The following is a 21,869-nucleotide window of genomic DNA, read 5'->3' as shown; positions in this document are numbered from 1 at the left end:
TTCTGTAAATGGCATCAATGTCTTCTTGATGAGTAGAGAAAGACAGCACTCCAGGGTGGCCTGATACAATGAAACCAGTACTGAAAGGAGAGTCTTTCAGGCCACGTTGTTTGCTAGATTCTGTAAAGGGAGGATTCTGTTCCCCTGAGTGGCCGAAGCCTGAAGCCTGATTGTGCAGGGTCTACGAGGTTGTTTGCTTCGGTGAAATGGCCAAACTGTTTGTATGCTGCACAGTCCATGAGTTTGACGATGAAGCGTGTGTTGGAGATTGCCCGGTAGTTCTGGGTTTAATTTAGGAGGTTTTTAGGGTTTCCAGGAAAGATCCTGTTGTAAGTGAGTGTTTGAGGATTGTGCATGTGACACTCCCTGCACAGGTGGAGGCTAGGATGTTGTTGAGGAGTGTGGGTGATCAGGGGCCTTCAGGGGAGCCTGAAGGGCAGCTATCTGCTTCGAGCAAGAGGAATTCTTGGTGTGTGAGGGGAGAGAAAGAGTCCAGGATTTGTATCAAGGGGGCGGGGGGGGTTGAAGGTCGGTCTGTGGACGGGTGGGTGGGGGGGACATTTGTTTTAATTTAGAGGTGATGGCGGAGTGTCTGTCCTTGGCGACATTGTGGAAGTGTAATGATAAGGTGTCACATGGGGCTTGGGAGATGGAGGGGGTTGGCTCGAGCATGCCAGGGACTTGAATTCAGATATGATTCTATGTAGTTCCTTGGGCGGGTTTCGAGCATTTAGGATTCTGATCCCATAGAATGTTTTGTTTTTTTTCTGATTTCCAGTCTGTATGTTCTGGTTGTCCTTGCTAGGGTGGTTTTGTTCTGGGCTGAGGTGTCGGCTCTCCAGGTCTGTTCCAGACGGTGCTTGAGAGTTTTGAGGGATTTGAGTTTGGAAGTGAACCACCTGGGTGCTGGTCCTGATCTGAGAGGTCTTTCCTGGAGGCAAAGTGTATGGCAAGAGTATGGCGTGAGTGTGCTAGATGTGGAGTGATTAAGACTTTGTTCCATAGTTGAATGGTAGGGGGGGGTGGATGATGGTGGTCGTGTGTGTCCTTGAATGCCAGCCTCTGTGCTCCGTGGTATGGAAAAGTAAATTGCAGAGTGATCAGTCCATGATGGGTGGTGGGGGAGCTGGGTAGAAATATTTGTGGTGCTGAAAATCGCATCAAGGGTGTGACCTCCCATGTGGGTAGGTGTGGAGATGTTTTGTGTCAGGTTGAGTGTTTCTAGATTGTCTGTGAGTGATCGGGTCATAGGGTTGGAGGGTGAGTTGGAGGGTGAGTTGAACCATATGACTGAAGCAGGGGTAGGTTTATGTAAGCAACATGAAAAGATGGGAAGCACTGTGAAGTGAGTCAACGGGAGGATAGCTCAGCGACAATGTGCTCGCCTTGGAAACAAGACGGCATGAAGCAACACAGGATCCTTTCCCGGGTCCGTGCTTGGAAACCTCTGGGTATTAAGCGCGTTATAAATACGCAACTAAGAGGAACATTTTCCTGTAACAGCGCCTCAATGCCCCTGGGCTGTGTGGGCGCTTTAAAAATGCAAATAAATAAATATATATATTTTTTAATTGAATTTATCGGAGTAAACAACTTTTTTCAAACCATATAAATAAAATCTATTACATTTCCCAATTATACAAATACATTTCTTATTTTACAATTACATTTCCAATTTTTTATAGCACCACAAAACAAAAGGCAGAAGGAAAGATCAAATAAACTAAAATAGAATAAAAACCAATGCCCTAAACATATTGATTATATAGAACTTATAATACATAAAATTCATATCACAATCAGTAAACACTTCATATGAAACAACTTAAACGCAATACAGTAGGTGTTTCGATGGTGCTTATTCTAAAGACTGTCAGGGTGGTTAGTTTGTACCAAGGTTGTTGGGGGACATCCACAATGTCTGGCATGTAATAAATGGACTCCCACATGCTGACCTTGTAGAAGCTGCTGTATCTCCACAAGAGCCCTAGACCCCCCACACGCTCACTTGCAGCACTTGGATATAAAGCATTCAAAAAATGGAAACTTGCAACTCGAATACTCATAACTTTAGTTGCCAAAATGGTTGGCCATCTGTGTTCTGGAGACATCGGAGCAAAATGTCATGTTTCTCCAGAAGGACTTTGCTCTTGAATCGATTAGGGCCGGACATTCTACTAGTACATGCTGTAAGTTTCTCGGGCAGAAGTATCAACACAATATCTACAAAACTTCTCTTTTACATTGATAAAATTCCATCTTGCCAAAACATCTTGTGTCAAATACAAATAGAATCGTAGGTGTAAAATTGCCGATCTCAGCTGAGGAGACGGTGCTCTGCATAAATATGGTTCTAACTCTTGAGTTTTTTCTATTCAAATACAGAGGCCTGGAAGTCCTTATAGGTAAGACATATGCATCTTGTTTCGATCCAGTCCAACCTATATACCTTATCCTTGGCTCGGTTCGGGTTCATAAGAATGTCAATATTCACATCTGCCTTCGCCAAGATTTTAAAAATGCAGACTGACCATGTTCGAACAAATACATGTAATGACCACAACATATAGGGGGACAGAGTTGCTAGAATGTTGTCGGTTCAAGTGTAGATTAAACATTTGCGATACAAAGCACATAACCGCCAGTTGTATTCAGCAGCCAAAGATGTAGGTCCCAACTCGTGTCGCAGCCATGGTCCTGGTATGCGTTGTGGAAGATGTAGAACACCCCTCCAAAATTTCGCCTCCAGTTTGTTCAGAAATAACGCTGAGATTATACTTTTGGTCTCCAAACCATAAAGGATCGTAGGCATGACTTTCTGGCGCCAATATATCATGGCAGATTTAATTGAAAATTTGCCATATTCATATAGGATTAACCGTGTCTGCAACATGGCTGAGATTAATTTGTGAGTGAGCATCTTTAGTTGTGAATCAACCTGCAGAATTCCATCAAATAAGATACCAAGATACAGGTAAATCGTCACAATTTCCAAGCTCACATTCTTGATTCTCCAATCTAATTTGGCCCCATTTGTTAGTCTAGGAGCATATATCACTATCTGAGTTTTCTTCATATTAATGACTAGTTCATTGTAAATAAATAAATAAAGGTGCAGTCCTGCAGGACTGTTGGATGCAGTATTTTAGGTGACACTCTTGTAGGATTTGCGAGGTAAAGCTTGGCGTTTTCGTGGGGCACCGGAACGGAGAAGCAAGTAGGCTTTCCACCCACGACGTTGTCTGCAGTAAGGTGTACGCAAGCAGAGGTAGCGGCAAAGACTTGCGCAATCCACAAAGCGCGGCAAAGTGCAGTCTGCTGGCTCGAAGGAATGCTTCGTTGTTTTACTACAGGAGGTTTATGGTAGCTGTACAATGGATCACAATTACAACTTAAGAAGCAATAAGAATTCCTTGACTCACCAACATTCATCCAAAAGATTGCATAAGGGACTTTTTAATGAAGCCCAGGGATAATTTGGGATCATGTCTGGATAGACTTAACTCACGCAATCATGTGGTTGGAAGAGCTACTGGCCCCATTTCCCTTAGCGGGGAATCGCTGGCATATTTTTTTCATTCAATCATGTTTCAGTTTACAGCCAAGACACAACAATATCGAGACTGACGCGGCTCACCGGGCTGACCATTCCTTGAGACTTTATTTAAACGCCACAGTCATCGAGAGAGATCCTTTTCTATCTAGAGTGTGCAGGTAAATACAGGAATCACAATGGCAAGTATGGCCAATAGTTTGAACACACCTGCTCCTCCTACACGCGGAGCAGCATGCCCAGTGCTAAGCTCTTTGGTGGCGCCGGATGGAAATGCCAAGGAAGAGTTAGTTGCATGTACTGGTTCCAAATAAGATTTTTGAGGTTTGCAGTAGACTGGAAAGTAACTTTTCCGGTTTAACTTCCAAGTTCATGGGATTCCCTGTGGAAAGTCCTCACATGGACTCTTGTCACATGGATCATCCGGCTTCTGGTTTGGAGCCTCTTCCTTGTGCTCGTCTCAGCGCCACTCTGGTTTTAATGGAATTCATCAGCTCGCCGCTGATGATGGAAACTGGGGATGGTGACATGTCCACAGTGATGTCCCTTTGGTGACATGTCCCTTCAGTGACATGTCCACAGTGATGTTTGTTAGGACAGTTTTTCTGAAGTCCAATTAAGGGCCTAGCAAAACCATTCTACTGATGCAGTACAAGACTCCACTCTTAGTACAAGGCTGTACCACCTGAGTTTGGGGTAGCATAGACGGAGCAGCCGGCTTATTTTAGGAGGGGGAGAGGGCAGTAGATACAGTACAAGTGAACATTGTAATACAAATGATCCAAAAAAAAACTAACACACTATGTATTATAACAATAAAGGATTTATTTAAATACAAGTAGGCCCAGATAAATCTAGGGGTTAAGTAAGTATTAACACATTATATAAATTCACAATATAAAACACAACACTATACTTTAAAGTACACAGACCCCAGTATAGACCTTATTTGGAACACCTAGCAGTAGTTCTAGGGAAGTCAAAACCTTGTTATACACATTTAGTATAGTCAAGCCTATTCTTTGGGAGTAAAAGACCAATGGTTACTTTTAGATTACTTTTGGTAATACAAGGACAGTAGGTCCTTCCAGTTGTACAGTGACTCTTGGAACAAATCACAAACAGTCAATTGGACAATATACTTTTGGTGAATAGTGAAACACTTATTCTAGGTGCAGTAAAAACCTATAACTACTTTTGTCACAACTCAGTTATACCAGGTGAGTAAAACCTAGGGATGTAATATACAATTACGGATGCTTTGGAAATCACGGAACCCCAGATTGAGGTAACCAATAACTCTGGTAACTTGTTTTGGATGGCACACAGCTAACACAAGGTAAGTAAAACCCACACACTTTAACTTCACAATGAAGGGGAAAGTAAAACCCAATGTCGCACTTTACTGAATAGTTATTCTAGGTAGGCAACAACCTAATGTAGACTTATTAAGGACAGGCTAGCAGCAAGTCAGGGGAAGCAAGACCTAGTTGGGGGACACTCATACAGTTATCCTAACCGGACTAACCTGATGATACCAACAGTTGGACACTCATACAATTACCCTACAGGAATAATCTGGTGAAACCAACACATTACTTTTGTAAAGAGGCACAACCTAATCACAGGAGAGTAAAATACCTTCACATCTACTTTCTTTTAGACTGGTAAAACAGTGTCTAAGGAAGAAAAGATGTTAACCATACTTTTAAGACTAGTGCATCACACATTCAAGATCAGTAAGAACTTTTGTAACTGTTCACTCTGAGAATTACAGTTACCCACCAACTATTTACAAGTAAGTAAAACACTTGATTTATTTTCTAGGCAGAAGTCCCAATCCCTTCAAAGTCTTTCCCTTAGAGCATGAGTGTTCTCAGTGGCAGAAGGGGGGTCACTAGGACTAGTGACCAACAGGCAGAGTTAGAATAAGTTCTTTAGTAGCAAAAGTCAGAGTTCCTTAGGAAAACTGGGCAAACAGGTGAGTACTTTACTTCTAGGGTTAGAAGAGGGTCCAGGGGCTTCGCAGAAGACACCCCAGCAGGATTCTAGCAGTGGGACTGGGTGCACTGGACGAGGGACCTCCCAATCACAGAAAGAACCCCAGGACTACACAGAAATCCCAACAGGCTTAAGGTAAGTAAATACCCAAGCCAACACAGTACCTCAGCAATGAAGAAGAGATTGCAGCAGGAGAACTTCAGGGACTGCACCCAAACACCTGGTCAGTGGATTCCCTGTCCTGGAGACTAAACACAAGACCTCAGAAGGGACTTTGCAGCAGGGATCGATGAAGAAGGCTCTAGGCAAGATTTATCTTGCAGCTGAATGTGGTTCTGCGGGTTTGGCGCCTTTTCAAGGAGCACAGAAGAAGACTTAAAATCGCGGTTGAATTCTCGTCGTTAAAAAGGTCCAGCACTCTTGTGAGGGGACTTTTTGGACTCGATTCGTATCTCTGGAGATAGACCAGGATGCCCATGTAGTTTCAGCGAGATTCGGAATTGGGAAGACCATGCACCGCACAGTGGCTGGAGGTCCCAGGGTATTGGGGTATTGCAAGAACACAAGGTCGCAGCTACCCGTGGAATGGCTCAAAATGCAGGTCTTCTTGAGTCTAGTGGGTCTCACCAGGCTCTGGGTTCGGGTCGTCGTTTTCGGAGACCCCAGGTCGATCGGAACGAAGGGCTGCAGCAGGCTCTGGTTACACAGCAGGCTCTCCGGCTGCTGGAAATCATCCCCACCGCTTTTCCTTCGTCATCCTCTTTGGTTTTCTGTTCCAGTGGTCGACATCCCTTCAGCTTCCAGGTTTCCAGTATTTATCGGGAACTGCAACACAACCTCTGCATTCGAAGGGATTGTGTCCTCCGACGTATTCCTTATCTTGGATATCTCCTTCCAGCTTTGCTGGCCTCGGAAAATTTTTCTCTAGAGGGCGCTGCCCGTCGACGTCCGCCGGGTCGATGTCCCTCGACAGCCGCCGTATCGACGTCGACGTCATCCTGCCTATAAAGGCCGCGCGCAGCGTCCGTTGCTCAGTTCCTTTTTTCCACGCTTACTCAGTGCCTCGGAATATCGTTGGCCAGTTTTGTAGAGAATTTATCCTATTTACCTCGAGATATTCGATCCATACTCGATGGCTTCCTCGTCGGAACCGACGACCCCTCGGTCCGGCTTCAAAAAATGCCGAGACTGTGGGAAAAAGATGTCGCTGACTGACCCTCAGAGTTTGTCTGTGGTGTTTGGGAGCTGAAAACCATTGTTCGGAGTGCGAGGACTGTATGTCCATGACAGCTAAGGCCCTGAAGGAGCGTAGGGGGAAGCTGGAGAAAGGTAAGACTTCAAAAGCTTCTTCTTCCTCGACGAAGTCGAGACATTCGTCTCCTCGTCACCAGTCGCGCTCCAGGTCTCGGAGTGGGTCCCATCACTCCTCGAGATCGAAGCACTCGAAGAGGAGACGTCGAAGATCCCCTTCTCCGTCCTCCTCTTCCTCTGTTTCTCCTAATCCCTTGCCCCACGAAATATTGTTCCCGGACTGAATGGGAGGAATTCCGCAAAAATATGATGAGCGTCTTCGAGAAAGCGGCCTCGACCCCCTCGAAGACTGCCGAGATCGATGCTCTGGTCGAAAGACCCGAAGGTCAAAAACACTGCGAGTCGCAGTACCCGGCGAAGGAAGCTTCTCGAGCGCGTCACGAACCCTCGAGTAAAGCTATGACCTCGAAACCTTCTTCGAAGGTGCCGTCGACGAAGGTTCCGTCGACGCCGAGGTCGGTGTCTTCGACGCCGTTGTCGAAGGGACCTTCGACACACGGGTCTGTCGACTCGACGCCACCTTCGACACCGGCGTCGACGCCAAGGAAAGTCACGGTTGCAGCGAACCCAGTGACTATCCCTAGGTCCTCGATGACGATGGCGTCGAGATTGTCGACTTCCTCGAGCAGAATCCCAATTTTATCGAGGACCTCGAGGCCCCCACCTTTGTTTTAGACGCCACGCCCGAAGCCTTCGGCTTCGACGATATCGACGTTTTCGAGGCCGATTACAACAAGTTTGGCACCCTCTGCCTTGGAGATGGGTTTCACACCCTTTGTGAGTTCAGAACAATTGAGAACTATGTCCTCAATCATGGAAGAGGGAGAACTATCTGACCAAGAAGAGACATTTAAGTTGCAGGGACCTGCAACCCCAGTTCAAGAGGAGTTATCCTCAGAAGAACGCAGGTTAAAGGATCTCCATGATTCCTTGCATGAGGCAAGTGGGTTAGACACTTCCCCTGAGACGGAGTTCGCTAGACCAGACCCGGGGGAGCATGCTGAGGCCCCCTATAGAGCCTTAATGGCCAGGATCACAGAATTTATGGTGTGGTCAACACCTTCACAGGCTTTCCAACAAGATGACCTTACGGATATTCTTGATAAAGGTCCACAGGAGGATCCTGTAGTGCCTTTTCATAAAGCTCTTCAGAGGAAAATCATGAACAACTGGGAAACCCCAGATGTCGTCCCGGCAGTAAATAAAAAACTGTCTACTAAATACAGGGTATCTTCTGCAGACCCAGAGTTTTTGTCAAAACACCCATCCCCAGAAAGTCTGGTGGTACAGGCAGCATCTTCTACTGACGTCAAGACTGCTTACTCTACCGTCCCACAGGACAGGGACGATAAGACATATGATGCTATGGCAAAGAAAGTTTTTTCGGCATGTAGCATGGCGTTAAAATCTGTTAATGCTACTTGCACCCTTGCTAGATTCAGCCATACACTTTGGGAGTGTGCTTCTACAGCGGCTGACTGCATCCCGGAGGGAGAAGAAAGGTAGGCGTTCCTAAATATCATACAGGACGGTAAAGACGATATGTGCGAATCCCTCCAGATGGGCATGGATTCAGCTGACGGTATCAGCAGAGCAATGGCGGCAAGTACAACAACCAGGAGATTTGCTTGGTTGAGAAAGTCTGGTTTTGCCCCAGATGTGCAAGCCAGGCTCTTGAACATGCCATTCGATGGCTCTTCTTTGTTTGGGAAAAAGGCGGACAACAGTTTAGAAAAACTGCAAACATCAAAGGCAGCAGCAAAATCCCTAGGCGCTGCAATCCGTCAGACACCCTTTTGTCCCACAGGAACCTCTGCAAGGGGCAAGTCCTTTCGCTTCTACTCCGCCTTCGGAAGAGGTAGAGGATGACCGGCTCAAAGGGGACAAAGAAGAACTACCCGAGGTGGACGGGGTAGATATTCAAAAGCTGCAGCAACAGCAGGTGCCTCTTTACCATCTGCATCAGCCGCCCCAAAACCACTCTGAGGACTTCCCTCACAAGACACCTGTAGGAGGCAGGTTAACTCAACATCTGGCGGAATGGCAGGCTATCAAGTCAGATGCTTGGGCATTGGAAACAGTTGCCCAAGGTTACTGTCTGCCTCTCCTACGCATACCTCAGAGTCATCCACCAGGGATCAGCTCTCAAAAAGCTCCAGATCCGCTCCTCTTGCAGGAAATTTTAGACCTGCTAGAGAAAGGTGCCATAGAACCGGTACCTGTAGTGGAGAGGAACAAGGGCTGGTACGCCCCTTACTTTCTCATTCCAAAGAAAGACGGAGGACTGAGACCCATCTTGGACTTGCGAGAATTGAACAAATTCCTCAGGAAAGACAAATTCAAGATGGTAACTTTCTCAGATCCTTCAGGCCCTTCAGTTCCAGGACTGGTTGGTATCTCTGGACCTTCAGGATGCTTATTTCCATGTGCCTATCCATCTCAAACACAGGAAATACCTGAGGTTCGCAATTGGGAACTCTCATTATCAATTTCGAGTGCTGACATTTGGGCTGACCTCCGCCCCGAGGGTCTTCACCAAGTTAATGTCGGTAGTGGCTGTAAGTCTAAGGAGGGAAGGGATTCACGTCTACCCCTACCTGGTCGATTGGTTGATCAGGGCTGTATCTTCGAACAAGCTCAGATCCAGCTAAATCACGTTTGCCACTCCCTTCACAGACTGGGCTTCTCCCTCAATTTAAAGAAGTCACAAATGATACCATCGCAGAGACTCCAGTTCATCGGAGCGATCCTGGATACTTCCCTGGGAAAAGCCTCGCCACCAGAGGTGAGGGCTCAAGATATTCTACAGATGGTTACCAAGTTCCAAAATGCCCAACGTCTCCCAGCCTTCGACTTTTTGAGGTTGCTAGGCCTCATGGCATCCTGTATTTTCCTAGTGCCAGAGGCTCGCCTGAGAATGAGATCCCTCCAGTGGGCACTGAGGCCTAAGTGGTCACAATTCTCAGGAAGAATGACAGATCTTCTTCAGGTTCCCAACAGGGTGGCTCGAGACCTTCAGTGGTGGGCCTGTCAGGAGAACATTCTGAAAGGAGAACAGTTTTGGCAACCCTGGCCGGAGATAACAGTAGTCACGGATGCCTCACTCACGGGGTGGGGAGCCCACGCCAATGACCATCAGCGGTCGTTGGTTTCCGTCGGAGTCCAGACTACATATCAACCTGTTAGAGCTGAGGGCCATCAGACTTGCGCTGAAGGCGTTCCTGCCAGCTGTACAAGGGAAGAATGTCCTGATGATGACGGACAACACAGTGGCCATGCATTACCTCAACAAAAGAGGAGGCGTAGGATCACTACCCCTGTGCAGAGAGGCGATGCAGCTCTGGTTTTGGGCAATCCAAGAAGGAATCTCTCTATCGGCGGTTCACCTAGCCGGAGAGAAGAACTTGACAGCGGACGCTCTGAGCAGGCAGAGCACAGGCTCTAACGAGTGGGAACTAGCTCAGGAAGTCCTTCAAGAGATCTTCGCCCTTTGGGGAACCCCTCAGGTGGATCTGTTCGCCACCAGTGTCAACAGGAAGTGCGATCTGTTCTGTTCAAGGGAATTTCCCCCGAGAGGAGCTCTGGGAGACGCGTTCATAGTGGACTGGGAGTTTCCGCTTCTGTACGCGTTCCCACCGGTCCCTGTCATTCCTCAAATGATCAGGAGGTTGAGAAGATTCCGGAAAAACATGATCCTAATTGCCCCGGATTGGGCCAGGAGAACGTGGTACCCGGACCTTCTAGACTTGTCCATCTGCCCTCCAATTCGACTTCCACTCAGAGAGAATCTACTCTCACAGAAGGGAGGTCAGGTTCTCCATCCAGACATCAAAACCCTCAACCTTCACGCTTGGCTTCTGAAAGGCTGAGGTACAAGGATTGGGACCTCCCTGATGATGTTACGGAGGTGTTGCTTTCGGCAAGGAGGCCAGCAACAAAGTCTTTATACCGCTGCCGTTGGAACAGATTTTGCAGCTGGTGTAGAGAAAAGAATATCGACCCCTTTTCATGTGGTACACCAATGGTTTTGTCCTTCCTACTCTATTTGGCGAATTCAGGCCTTCAAGTTGGCACCATTAAGGGCTATCTCGCAGCGCTATCCATCTTTAAGCGCACTGCGGAAGAACCATCCTATTTCAAGTTACCCTTGGTAATACAGTTTCTAAAGGGGTTAACTAACGTTTATCCCCCAAGACCATTCCAGGTTCCCCTATGGGATTTAAACTTAGTCCTAACTTTCCTGATGGGCACACCTTTCGAACCATTCCATTCTTGTTCGTTAAGATTTCTTACCCTTAAAACTGTTTTATTAATAGCACTTACATCTGCTAGAAGGGTGAGCGAGTTACAAGCTCTTTCTTGTAAACCCCCTCATACAATCTTTTAAAAGACAAAGTTGTCCTGCAAGTGAAGCCTAATTTCCTCCCAAAGGTGGTTTCTGAATTCCATATCACTCAGAAGATTACCCTGCCATCTTTCTATCCTCCTCCTCATCCGGGGAAAGAGGAAGAGAGGTTACACAGGCTGGACCCAAGAAGGGCTTTAAGTTTTTACATCAGTAGACTGGCTAGGATAAGACAAGCAGACCAGCTGTTTGTAGGCTATGCGGGTCACAAGCTGGGGTTACCGATAACTAAGCAGACCATTTCCAGATGGATCATTCTAGCCATTTTGGAATGTTATAAACTGGCAGGAAAAGAGCCCCCTCAAAATCTTAGGGCTCATTCGACCAGAGGTATTGCAGCTTCATCGGCCCTCAAAAGAGGAGTGCCGGTTAAAGACCTATGTGCGGCTTCCACATGGTCGTCCGTCCATACCTTTACACGATTTTACAACTTGGATTCCTCCTCCAGTCAAGAGACTCGGTTTGGAAGGGCAGTATTGCACTCTATTCATCAATAAAAGGAAGCATGAAGTCAGTACTCCCACCTCCAATAACAGAATACTGCTTTGGGAGCCTATCTAAGATAAGGAATACGTCGGAGGACACAATCGCTTCGAAGAACTTACTTCTTACCTTGTAGCGTTCTTTCGATGGGATGTTCCTCCGACATATTCCTTATCGACCCTCCCATCCATCCCCGCAGTACTACTTCCCTTGTTGTTGCAGCTTACGCTCCTTCAGGTTGATTAGTCTAGTCCAGAAAGAAAAATTGTGGGCTACAAAACGGAACTGAGCAACGGACGCTGCGCGCGGCCTTTATAGGCAGGATGACGGCGATACGGCGGCTGTCGAGGGACATCGACTCGGCGGACGTCGATGCGCAGCGCTGTCTAGAGTAAACTTTTCCGAGGCCAGCAAAGCTGGAAGGAGATATCCAAGATAAGGAATACGTCGGAGGAACATCCCATCGAAAGAACATCGAAGTTACAAGGTAAGAAGTAACTTGTTCTTCTCTCCTCGCATTTTACAAGAAAGGGGCGTTTGGCTGTCCAATCAGGACACCCAACCCCCCACTGGGATTTGGCCCAGTTGAAGGAAGGCATGAGACAAAGGAGGGGGAAGTTTTGGACTCCTCCCCCAATTCCTGTGCTTACAGACTGACTGGAGCCTGGGCGGGGGGTCCAGGGGACTCCTGCCAAAGACAAAACTCAAACAAAGGAATTTCCCACCCTGGATGTCAGGGGAAGGAAGAAGAAACGGCAAGAAACACTAAAATGGTAGAAAAAGAAGACAGGGGCCATTTTGGTAAAATGAGCACACTTAGGTGCCTTTACTGCAGCTGTGATTACAGCCCGCGGTAAAGGTGCACCAAATTAGTAAAATGTATCACTGCCACCAGCCATTAAAAGTAAGCTTGTCACTGTAACAGAATTGTTACAGTTTAAATGTGAAAGGGTGGCTACTTGTATCTCCCCAGCACTCCACATAAGGTGGGGTGTGCTGGTTTCACAGAATAAAATGTAAAAGGGATCCAAAGATCCTTTCTACCCTTGGGAACTGTAGTTCACTCAAGGTTAGCACAAGACATTTAATTGGGGAGCCCATAGGGCAACCCAGCAACAACAGGCACTTATTGCCAATAAGTTGTTAAAGAGATAACTTTAAAAATGACACTATGGAGAGTCTTAAAAATGAAACCCATAAAAAGAGTTAAAGATGAGGTGAGTGTGGAAAAAGGTTCCCACTCACTGAGGTATTAATGAAAAATCCCACTAGAAAAGCAAAAAGTTCTGGAGTTGAACCAGGAAAGGAAGATTTACCAGCTCTGTGGAAATCTTACCTAAGAATGTCCCTTCGGTGACATGTCAACAGTGCTGTCCCTTCAGTGACATGTCTCTTCGGTAACATGTCCAGAGTGATGTCCCTTTGGTGACATGTCCTCGATGATGCCCCTTCGGTGACATGTCCCTTCGGTGACATGCCCACAGTGATGTCACTTCGGTGACATGTCCTCAATGATGTCCCTGCAGTGACATGTCAACAGTGATGTCCCTTCACTGTCTCTCTCCCAGGGCTGCAAATAACTAACAAGAAAAATAAACGGAAGCCTCTTCCTTGCAGGAGGCATAAAAGGTCAGAAAAAAGTGTTAACTCTGACACTCGCCCGCTCCCTCACTCACCTTGCACGCACTATCGCACCCAAGAAGTCCTTTCTCTGGCAAACGATGCCTCCTCTTGCGCATGCGCTTGACAATTCTCCTCTGCTGCGCCGTCTTTCCACTTCCTGCTCTCTTGTTTCCCCTTCTCCCCTCTTGACCTCACCTGAACAACCCACACTGCCCCTTTTTCTTCTCCCCTTTCCTCCCCTTTGGCTTCCCCTATCAGCGGGATTCCCAGGCTAAACGCTGGCTTTCTTACCCCAAGGGGCCGGGTTACAATCCGCCAAAGCACGAGCCGCAACCCCTTTTGACCCACCTGTCACAGCGGGCAGCATGTTTCAAGATCCTGTGAGCGACCCTAAAAGTAGGCAACCACTCCCACCAAACAGAGGAAGTCCAACATGCTCAGTAGTAGCACACGCAGGATGCATGCCGCATGCACTCACACAGCCATGCATGTGTGTCGGGTAGCATGCCGTTTAAGCACCGCCACGGGGAGGGACGTTTACTGCCTGATCTGAACATGAATTGCAATATGTAAGGTGTTGATAACCGGGTATCTGCTTTAGAGAGAACATGTACATCAATGCCTCCATAGAGAACGGCTGGTTCTTTTCTACTCCCTAAAAACAGTGTTACTCCCAACTTCAAGAATACGGGAATCCCATATTCCCACTTTCGATCTTCTCCGGAGGCGTGCCTGTGGGTGCTGCATGTCTCCGTGCCACAGTGCCAGGCGAGCCCAGTAATCTCGTGCCCAGTGACCGCACCCCAGAGACCCTCTGCTTATCTTCTGTAATAGCGTCACGCCTGATAAACCACATTGTCGACTATCTGTCGCTCGGCTCCAATCCGCGCCCGTGTATTCCTGGCTCTAAGACCCCCGCCCCCCAACACGCCGGATCGATTGCCTTATTTATTGCTCGCACGCGCCGGCGGTCCCGAGCGGCCTCGCGGGGAGCTCTGATCGATACACGTTACACGGAGCATAATGGGCTCCGCTCCCGGATCCCTGCATCGCCAGCCCACGTCCATCGCTCGCTCCCTCCCTCGGGGGGAGGCAAGACAGCTGCCCGGCGGCCAGCCCGATGCCAATCACTTTGCATTAGTTACTTTCCCAAAGCAAGCGGCCGGGGTAGGGGGGAGCCCGGACATGAAAGGGCTGCTGGGGGGCCTAAGGTTATACACGGAGAGCGGCCAAAGTCAGGGCGAGGCCCTCTGAGTCTGTGCAGCCCCCTCCTCTCCTCCCTCCCTCCCTCCATCACACCCGAAACCCAAGATATGGACCGTTTCCCTAGGCCCTCTGAGTCTGTGAGCCCCCTTCTACTCCTCCCTACATCCATCCTTCACGCTGATGGTATCTGTACCCCCAAAACCCACGAATATTACCGGTTTCCTTAGGCGCTCTGTGCAGCCCCCTTCTACTTCTCCCTCCATCCTTCACGATGATGGTATCTGTACCTCCGAAACCCAAGATATTGACAGTTTCCTATGCACATGCTGTGGGTACTTGAATAATGGGTGGTATTGCCCATCTTTTGCTGCTGGCGTGATGCAAACCATTCACCTGCAGGTTTCGGAACAGGCGCCCATCCTTGAGCTCCTGTGATACTAGACTCATGACGCAGTGCTTTACCAAGAGTGCTCTTGTATTGCTTTGTGATAGACAATAGAAACAAACAAGGTTACTAGCCATTCCCAGAGAAGCTCATCCATGGCCTTATCCGGGAAGTATAGAGGCAATTGAAGTCTTCTGCCCACCCCACTTGCTCCCCAGGGAACAGTGGAGGTGACTGATACTGAACTGAGGCCTCGCTACTGGCTTCACTGGATCCAGGCTCTTCTTCACCGCCCTCTTCTCACCCCACTTGCACCCCAGGGAACAGTGATGTGACTGACGCTGAACTAGGCCTTGCTACTGGCTGCACTGGATCCAGTCTCCTCTTCACTGTCCTCTTCTCACCCGCTTGCTCCCCAGGGAACAGTGGAGGTGACTGATGCTGAACTAAGGCCTCGCTACTGGCTGCACTTGATCCAGTCTCCTCTTCACTGTCCTCTTCTCACCCGCTTGCTCCCCAGGGAACAGTGGAGGTGACTGATGCTGAACTAAGGCCTCGCTACTGGCTGCACTGGATTCAGGCTCTTCTTCACTGTCCTCTTCTCACCCGCTTGCTCCCCAGGGAACAGTGGAGGTGACTGACGCTGAACTAAGGCCTCGCTACTGGCTGCACTGGATCCAGGCTCCTCTTCACTGTCCTCTTCTCACCTTGCTTGGTCCCAGGGAACAGTGGAGGTAACTGACGCTGAACTAAGGCCTCGGTACTGGCTGCACTGGATCCAGTCTCCTCTTCACTGTCCTCTTCTCACCCCGCTTGGTCCCAGGGAACAGTGGAGGTAACTGACGCTGAACTAAGGCCTCGGTACTGGCTGCACTGGATCCAGTCTCCTCTTCACTGTCCTCTTCTCACCCCGCTTGCGCCCCAGGGAACAGTGGAGGTGACTGATGCTGAACTAAGGCCTGTCTACTGGCTGCACTGGATCCAGTCTCCTCTTCACTGTCCTCTTCTCACCCGCTTGCTCCCCAGGGAACAGTGGAGGTGACTGATGCTGAACTAAGGCCTCGCTACTGGCTGCACTGGATCCAGGCTCTTCTTCACTGTCCTCTTCTCACCCCGCTTGCGCCCCAGGGAACAGTGGAGGTGACTGACGCTGAACTAAGGCCTCGCTACTGGCTGCACTGGATCCAGGCTCTTCTTCACTGTCCTCTTCTCACCCCGCTTGCGCCCCAGGGAACAGTGGAGGTGACTGATGCTGAACTAAGGCCTCGCTACTGGCTGCACTGGATCCAGGCTCTTCTTCACTGTCCTCTTCTCACCCTGCTTGCTCCCCAGGGAACAGTGGAGGTGACTGATGCTGAACTAAGGCCTCGCTACTGGCTGCACTGGATCCAGGCTCTTCTTCACTGTCCTCTTCTCACCCCGCTTGCGCCCCAGGGAACAGTGGAGGTGACTGATGCTGAACTAAGGCCTGTCTACTGGCTGCACTGGATCCAGGCTCTTCTTCACTGTCCTCTTCTCACCCCGCTTGCGCCCCAGGGAACAGCGGAGGTGACTGATGCTGAGCTAAGGCCGCGCTACTGGCTGCACTGGATCCAGGCTCTTCTTCACTGTCCTCTTCTCACCCCGCTTGCGCCCCAGGGAACAGCGGAGGTGACTGATGCTGAGCTAAGGCCGCGCTACTGGCTGCACTGGATCCAGGCTCTTCTTCACTGTCCTCTTCTCACCTTGCTTGGTCCCAGGGAACAGTGGAGGTGATTGACGCTGAACTAAGTCCTTGCTACTGGCTGCACTGGATCCAGGCTCTTCTTCACTGTCCTCTTCGCACTCCACTTGCTCCCCAGGGAACAGTGGATGTGACTGATGCTGAACTAAGGCCTGTCTACTGGCTGCACTGGATCCAGGCTCTTCTTCACTGTCCTCTTCTCACCCCGCTTGCGCCCCAGGGAACAGCGGAGGTGACTGATGCTGAGCTAAGGCCGCGCTACTGGCTGCACTGGATCCAGGCTCTTCACTGTCCTCTTCTCACCCCGCTTGCGCCCCAGGGAACAGTGGAGGTGACTGATGCTGAACCAAGGCCTCGCTACTGGCTGCACTGGATCCAGGCTCTTCTTCACTGTCCTCTTCTCACCCCGCTTGCGCCCCAGGGAACAGTGGAGGTGACTGATGCTGAACTAAGGCCTCGCTACTGGCTGCACTGGATCCAGGCTCTTCTTCACTGTCCTCTTCTCACCCTGCTTGCTCCCCAGGGAACAGTGGAGGTGACTGATGCTGAACGAAGGCCTCGCTACTGGCTGCACTGGATCCAGGCTCTTCTTCACTGTCCTCTTCTCACCCCGCTTGCGCCCCAGGGAACAGTGGAGGTGACTGATGCTGAACTAAGGCCTGTCTACTGGCTGCACTGGATCCAGGCTCTTCTTCACTGTCCTCTTCTCACCCCGCTTGCGCCCCAGGGAACAGTGGAGGTGACTGATGCTGAACTAAGGCCTCGCTACTGGCTGCACTGGATCCAGGCTCTTCTTCACTGTCCTCTTCTCACCCTGCTTGCTCCCCAGGGAACAGTGGAGGTGACTGATGCTGAGCTAAGGCCGCGCTACTGGCTGCACTGGATCCAGGCTCTTCACTGTCCTCTTCTCACCCCACTTTCTCCCCAGGGAACAGTGGAGGTGACTGATGCTGAACTAAGGCCTGTCTACTGGCTGCACTGGATCCAGGCTCTTCTTCACTGTCCTCTTCTCACCCCGCTTGCGCCCCAGGGAACAGCGGAGGTGACTGATGCTGAGCTAAGGCCGCGCTACTGGCTGCACTGGATCCAGGCTCTTCTTCACTGTCCTCTTCTCACCCCGCTTGCGCCCCAGGGAACAGCGGAGGTGACTGATGCTGAGCTAAGGCCGCGCTACTGGCTGCACTGGATCCAGGCTCTTCACTGTCCTCTTCTCACCCCACTTTCTCCCCAGGGAACAGCGGAGGTGACTGACGCTGAACTAAGGCCGCGCTACTGGCTGCACTGGATTCAGGCTCTTCACTGTCCTCGTCTCACCCCACTTGATCCCCAGGGAACATTGGAGATGACTGATGCTGAACTAAGGACTCGCTACTGGCTGCACTGGATCCAGTCTCCTCTTCACTGTCCTCTTCTCACCCCGCTTGCTCCCCAGGGAACAGTGGAGGTGACTGACGCTGAACTAAGGCCTCGCTACTGGCTGCACTGGATCCAGGCTCTTCTTCACTGTCCTCTTCTCACCTTGCTTGGTCCCAGGGAACAGTGGAGGTGATTGACGCTGAACTAAGTCCTTGCTCCTTGCTACTGGCTGCACTGGATCCAGGCTCTTCACTGTCCTCTTCTCACCCTGCTTGGTCCCAGGGAACAGTGGAGGTGACTGATACTGAACTAAGGCCTCGCTACTGGCTGCACTGGATCCAGGCTCTTCTTCACCGCCCTCTTCTCACCCCACTTGCTCCCCAGGGAACAGTGGATGTGACTGACGCTGAACTAGGCCTCGCTTCTGGCTGCACTGGATCCAGGCTCTTCTTCACTGTCCTCTTCTCACCCCGCTTGCTCCCCAGGGAACAGTGGAGGTGACTGATGCTGAACTAAGGCCTTTCTACTGGCTGCACTGGATCCAGGCTCTTCTTCACTGTCCTCTTCTCATCCTGCTTGCTCCCCAGGGAACAGTGGAGGTAACTGATGCTGCACTGGATCCAGGCTCTTCACTGTCCTCTTCTCATCCTGCTTGCTCCCCAGGGAACAGTGGAGGTGACTGATGATGAACTAAGGCCTCTCTACTGGCTGCACTGGATCCAGGCTCTTCTTCACTGTCCTCTTCGCACCCCACTTGCTCCCCAGGGAACAGTGGAGGTGAATGATGCTGAACTAAGGCCTCGCTACTGGCTGCACTGGATTCAGGCTCTTCACTGTCCTCTTCTCATCCTGCTTGCTCCCCAGGGAACAGTGGAGGTGACTGATGCTGCACTGGATCCAGACTCTTCACTGTCCTTCTCATCCCGCTTGGTCCCAGGGAACAGTGGAGGTGACTGACGCTGAACTAAGGCCTCGCTACTGGCTGCACTGGATCCAGGCTCCTCTTCACTGTCCTCTTCTTCTCACCTTGCTTGGTCCCAGGGAACAGTGGAGGTAACTGATGCTGAACTAAGGCCTCGCTACTGGCTGCACTGGATCCAGTCTCTTCTTCACTGTCCTCTTCTCACCCTACTTGGTCCCAGGGAACAGTGGAGGTGACTGATACTGAACTAAGGCCTCGCTACTGGCTGCACTGGATCCAGGCTCTTCTCGACCGCCTCTTCTCACCCCACTTGCTCCCCAGGGAACAGTGGATGTGACTGACGCTGAACTAGGCCTTGCTTCTGGCTACACTGGATCCAGGCTCTTCTTCACCACCCTCTTCTCACCGCACTTGCTCTCCAGGGAACATTGGATGTGACTGATGCTGAACTAAGGCCTTGCTACTGGCTGCACTGGATCCAGGCTCTTCACTGTCCTGTCCTCATCCCGCTTGCTCCCCAGGGAACAGTGGAGGTGACTGACGCTGAACTGCACTGGATCCAGTCTCTTCTTCACTGTCCTCTTCTCACCCTGCTTGGTCCCAGGGAACAGTGAAGGTGACTGATACTGAACTAAGGACTCGCTACTGGCTGCACTGGATCCAGTCTCTTCTTCACTGTCCTCTTCTCACCCGCTTGCTCCCCAGGGAACAGTGGAGGTGACTGACGCTGAACTAAGGCCTCGCTACTGGCTGCACTGGATCCAGGCTCCTCTTCACTGTCCTCTTCTCACCTTGCTTGGTCCCAGGGAACAGTGGAGGTGACTGATACTGAACTAAGGCCTCGCAACTGGCTGCACTGGATCCAGGCTCTTCTCGACCGCCCTCTTCTCACCCCACTTGCTCCCCAGGGAACAGTGGATGTGACTGATGCTGAACTAGGCCTCGCAACTGGCTGCACTGGATCCAGGCTCTTCTTGACCGCCCTCTTCTCACCCCACTTGCTCCCCAGGGAACAGTGGAGGTGACTGACGCTGAACTAAGGCCTCGCTACTGGCTGCACTGGATCCAGGCTCTTCACTGTCCTCTTCTCAATTCGCTTGCTCCCCAGGGAACAGTGGAGGTGACTGATGCTGAACTAAGGCCTCGCTACTGGCTGCACTGGATCCAGGCTCTTCTTCACTGTCCTCTTCTCCCCCCACTTGCTCCCCAGGGAACAGTGGAGGTGACTGATACTGAACTAAGGCCTCGCTACTGGCTGCACTGGATCCAGGCTCTTCTCGACCGCCCTCTTCTCACCCAGCTTGGTCCCCAGGGAACAGTGGAGGTGACTGACGCTGAACTAGGCCTCGCTTCTGGCTGCACTGGATCCAGGCTCTTCTTCACTGTCCTCTTCTCACCCCACTTGCTCCCCAGGGAACAGTGGAGGTGACTGATGCTGAACTAAGGCCTCGCTACTGGCTGCACTGGATCCAGGCTCCTCTTCACTGTCCTCTTCTCACCCCGCTTGGTCCCCAGGGAACAGTGGAGGTATCTGACGCTAAACTAAGTCCTTGCTACTGGCTGCACTGGATCCAGGCTTTTCTCGACCGCCTCTTCTCACCCCACTTGCTCCCCAGGGAACAGTGGATGTGACTGACGCTGAACTAGGCCTTGCTTCTGGCTGCACTGGATCCAGGCTCTTCTTCACCGCCCTCTTCTCACGCCACTTGCTCTCCAGGGAACAGTGGATGTGACTGATGCTGAACTAAGGCCTTGCTACTGGCTGCACTGGATCCAGGCTCTTCACTGTCCTCTTCTCATCCCGCTTGCTCCCCAGGGAACAGTGGAGGTGACTGACGCTGAACTAAGGCCTCGCTACTGGCTGCACTGGTTCCAGGCTCGTCTTCACTGTCCTCTTCCCATCCCGCTTGGTCCCAGGGAACAGTGGAGGTGACTGACGCTGAACTGCACTGGATCCAGTCTCTTCTTCACTGTCCTCTTCTCACCCTGCTTGGTCCCAGGGAACAGTGGAGGTGACTGACGCTGAACTAAGGCCTCGCTACTGGCTGCACTGGATCCAGTCTCTTCTTCACTGTCCTCTTCTCACCCCGCTTGCTCCCCAGGGAACAGTGGAGGTGACTGACGCTGAACTAAGGCCTCGCTACTGGCTGCACTGGATCCAGGCTCCTCTTCACTGTCCTCTTCTCACCTTGCTTGGTCCCAGGGAACAGTGGAGGTGACTGATACTGAACTAAGGCCTCGCTACTGGCTGCACTGGATCCAGGCTCTTCTCGACCGCCCTCTTCTCACCCCACTTACTCCCCAGGGAACAGTGGATGTGACTGATGCTGAACTAGGCCTCGCTTCTGGCTGCACTGGATCCAAGCTCTTCTTCACTGTCCTCTTCTCACCCCACTTGCGCCCCAGGGAACAGTGGAGGTGACTGATGCTGAACTAAGGCCTCGCTACTGGCTGCACTGGATCCAGGCTCTTCACTGTCCTCTTCTCACCCCACTTGGTCCCCAGGGAACAGTGGAGGTGACTGACGCTGAACTAGGCCTCGCTTCTGGCTGCACTGGATCCAGGCTCTTCTTCACTGTCCTCTTCTCACCCCACTTGCTCCCCAGGGAACAGTGGAGGTGACTGATACTGAACTGAGGCCTCGCTACTGGCTTCACTGGATCCAGGCTCTTCTTCACCGCCCTCTTCTCACCCCACTTGCACCCCAGGGAACAGTGATGTGACTGACGCTGAACTAGGCCTTGCTTCTGGCTGCACTGGATCCAGGCTCTTCTTCACTGTCCTCTTCTCACCCTGCTTGCTCCCCAGGGAACAGTGGAGGTGACTGATGCTGAACTAAGTCCTTGCTACTGGCTGCACTGGATCCAGGCTCTTCACTGTCCTCTTCTCATCCCGCTTGCT

The 21,869-nt window shown here is 50.7% G+C and overlaps 1 protein-coding gene across 3 annotated transcripts in view; it reads left to right on the top strand.

Moving 5' to 3' along the window:
* PCGF1 (polycomb group ring finger 1) overlaps positions 1-21,869 on the top strand; it is a 253,872-nt gene that overhangs the window by 104,000 nt on the left and 128,003 nt on the right. The window lies entirely within an intron of this gene.

Source organism: Ambystoma mexicanum, chromosome 6q, assembly GCF_040938575.1.
Source record: "Ambystoma mexicanum isolate Mex_15411 chromosome 6q, UKY_AmexF1_1, whole genome shotgun sequence".
Lineage (NCBI taxonomy): Eukaryota > Metazoa > Chordata > Amphibia > Caudata > Ambystomatidae > Ambystoma > Ambystoma mexicanum.
The sequence above is the reverse complement of the archived record's forward strand: the minus strand, read 5'-3'. Positions and strand labels throughout refer to the sequence as shown.